Below are 3,792 nucleotides of genomic sequence, written 5' to 3'. Positions count from 1 at the left end.
GACGCAGGATGGGAGCAGCACATGACAGAACGGGGGCGCAGGATGGCAGCAGCACATGACAGAACGGGGGCGCAGGATGGGAGCAGCACATGACAGAACGGGGGCGCAGGATGGCAGCCGCACATGACAGAACGGGCGCAGGATGGGAGCAGCACATGACAGAACAGGGGCACAGGATAAGAGCAGCACATGACAGAACAGGGGCGCAGGATGGGAGCAGCACATGAAAGAACCGGGGCACAGGATGGGAGCAGCACATGACAGAACGGGGGCACAGGATGGGAGCAGCACATGACAGGATGGGAGCAGCAAATGACAGAATGGAGGCGCAGGATGGGTGCAGAACATGTCAGAATGGAGGCGCAGGATGGGTGCAGCACATGTCACAATAGGGGCGCAGGATGGGAGCAGCACATGACAGAATGGGAGCGCAGGATGGGTGCAACACATGACAGAATGGGGGCGCAAGATGGGTGCAGAACATGTCAGAATGGGGGCGCAGGATGGGAGCAGCACATGTCACAATGGGGGCGCAGGATGGAAGCAGCACATGACAGAATGGGGGCGCAGGATGGGTGCAACACATGACAGCATGGGGGCGCAGGATGGGTGCAGCACATGACAGGATGGGGACGCAGGATGGAGCAGCACATGTCAGAATGGGGGTGCAGGATGTGAGCAGCACATGTCAGAATGGGGATGCAGGATGGAGCAGCACATGACAGAACGGGGGTGCAGGATGTGAGCAGCACATGTCAGAATGGGGATGCAGGATGGAGCAGCACATGACAGGATGGGGACGCAGGATGGAGCAGCACATGACAGGATGGGGACGCAGGATGGAGCAGCACATGACAGGATGGGGACGCAGGATGGAGCAGCACATGACAGGATGGGGGCGCAGGATGGAGCAGCACATACCAGGATGGAGACCATATACCAATATAGATGCTAGCCACCCGGGCGTAGAACGGGTTCAATAGCTAGTTACACATAAAGAAAATGATAGCATGCGCCATTATGTAACATATAGCAGAGCCCTCATTAGGGAATCATATAAAATATAGCAGGGACGTGACCTAATGTGACTGCTGGTGATGTCTGTGACAGATCAGTGCTTTATAACCAGCAGGAAATAGTGGACACGAGCTCACAAGAGAAAAAATAGTGAAGAACTGTGCACTGCTGCCATCTAGTGGTAGTAAAGTTTTGTGCTTCAGAAAATATTGCACAGAAAACACACTTTGTAGGTTTATAGGGAATAATGTCTAATTAGAAAAGCTTGGTGCATGCTGTGTACGGGCGGTGTACGGGCGGTGTACGGGCGGTGTAGGGGCGGTGTAGGGGCTGTGTAGGGGCTGTGTACGGGCTGTGTAGGGGCTGTGTACGGGCTGTGTACGGGCTGTGTACGGGCTGTGTAGGGGCTGTGTACGGGCTGTGTACGGGCTGTGTACGGGCTGTGTACGGGCTGTGTAGGGGCTGTCTACGGGCTGTGTACGGGCTGTGTACGGGCTGTGTAGGGGCGGTGTATGGGCTGTGTACGGGCTGTGTACGGGCTGTGTAGGGGCTGTGTACGGGCTGTGTACATGCTGTGTAGGGGCGGTGTGTGGGCTGTGTACGGGCTGTGTACGGGCTGTGTACGGGCTGTGTAGGGGCTGTGTAGGGGCTGTGTATGGGCTGTGTACGGGCTGTGTAGGGGCTGTGTAGGGGCTGTGTACGGGCTGTGTAGGGGCTGTGTACGGGCTGTGTAGGGGCTGTGTACGGGCTGTGTAGGGGCTGTGTACGGGCTGTGTATGGGCTGTGTACGGGCGGTGTACGGGCTGTGTACGGACTGTGTACGGGCTGTGTAGGGGCGGTGTATGGGCTGTGTACGGGCTGTGTACGGGCTGTGTAGCGTCTGTGTACGGGCTGTGTAGGGGCTGTCTACGGGCTGTGTACGGGCTGTGTACGGGCTGTGTAGGGGCGGTGTACGGGCTGTGTAGGGGCTGTGTACGGGCTGTGTACGGGCTGTGTAGGGGCTGTGTACGGGCTGTGTAGGGGCTGTGTACGGGCTGTGTAGGGGCTGTGTACGGGCTGTGTATGGGCTGTGTACGGGCGGTGTACGGGCTGTGTACGGGCTGTGTACGGGCTGTGTAGGGGCGGTGTATGGGCTGTGTACGGGCTGTGTACGGGCTGTGTAGCGTCTGTGTACGGGCTGTGTAGGGGCTGTCTACGGGCTGTGTACGGGCTGTGTACGGGCTGTGTAGGGGTGGTGTACGGGCTGTGTAGGGGCTGTGTACGGGCTGTGTACGGGCTGTGTACGGGCTGTGTACGGGCTGTGTAGGGGCGGTGTATGGGCTGTGTACGGGCTGTGTACGGGCTGTGTATGGGCTGTGTAGGGGCTGTGTAGGGGCTGTGTACGGGCTGTGTACGGGCTGTGTAGGGGCTGTCTACGGGCTGTGTACGGGCTGTGTACGGGCTGTGTAGGGGCGGTGTACGGGCTGTGTACGGGCTGTGTAGGGGCTGTGTACGGGCTGTGTACGGGCTGTGTAGGGGCTGTGTATGGGCTGTGTACGGGCTGTGTACGGGCTGTGTACGGGCTGTGTAGGGGCTGTGTACGGGCTGTGTAGGGGCGATGTATGGGCTGTGTACGGGCTGTGTAGGGGCTGTGTACGGGCTGTGTAGGGGCTGTGTAGGGGCTGTGTACGGGCTGTGTAGGGGCTGTGTACGGGCTGTGTAGGGGCGGTGTACGGGCTGTGTAGGGGCTGTGTACGGGCTGTGTACGGGCTGTGTACGGGTTGTGTAGGGGCGGTGTATGGGCTGTGTACGGGCTGTGTACGGGCTGTGTAGGGGCTGTGTACGGGCTGTGTACGGGCTGTGTAGGGGCTGTGTACGGGCTGTGTACGGGCTGTGTAGGAGCTGTGTACGGGCTGTGTAGGGGCGGTGTATGGGCTGTGTACGGGCTGTGTACGGGCTGTGTAGGGGCTGTGTATGGGCTGTGTAGGGGCTGTGTACGGGCTGTGTAGGGGCGGTGTATGGGCTGTGTACGGGCTGTGTACGGGCTGTGTACGGGCTGTGTAGGGGCGGTGTACGGGCTGTGTACGGGCTGTGTACGGGCTGTGTACGGGCTGTGTACGGGCTGTGTACGGGCTGTGTAGGGGCTGTGTACGGGCTGTGTAGGGGCTGTGTACGGGCTGTGTACGGGCTGTGTAGGAGCTGTGTACGGGCTGTGTACGGGCTGTGTAGGGGCTGTGTACGGGCTGTGTACGGGCTGTGTAGGGGCTGTGTACGGGCTGTGTAGGGGCTGTGTACGGGCTGTGTAGGGGCTGTGTATGGGCTGTGTACGGGCTGTGTATGGGCTGTGTAGGGGCGGTGTACGGGCTGTGTACGGGCTGTGTACGGGCGGTGTACGGGCTGTGTACGGGCTGTGTACGGGCTGTGTACGGGCTGTGTAGGGGCTGTGTAGGGGCGGTGTATGGGCTGTGTACGGGCTGTGTAGGGGCTGTGTAGGGGCTGTGGACGGGCTGTGTAAGGGCTGTGTACGGGCTGTGTAGGGGCTGTGTACGGGCTGTGTACGGGCTGTGTAGGGGCTGTGTACGGGCTGTGTACGGGCTGTGTACGGGCTGTGTACGGGCTGTGTAGGAGCTGTGTAGGAGCTGTGTACGGGCTGTGTACGGGCTGTGTAGGGGCTGTGTACGGGCTGTGTAGGGGCTGTGTACGGGCTGTGTAGGGGATGTGTACGGGCTGTGTACGGGCTGTGTAGGGGCTGTGTACGGGCTGTGTACGGGCTGTGTACTGAATGGGGCTGATTAG

Source organism: Ranitomeya imitator, chromosome 1, assembly GCF_032444005.1.
Source record: "Ranitomeya imitator isolate aRanImi1 chromosome 1, aRanImi1.pri, whole genome shotgun sequence".
Classification (NCBI taxonomy): domain Eukaryota; kingdom Metazoa; phylum Chordata; class Amphibia; order Anura; family Dendrobatidae; genus Ranitomeya; species Ranitomeya imitator.
The sequence above is the reverse complement of the archived record's forward strand: the minus strand, read 5'-3'. Positions refer to the sequence as shown.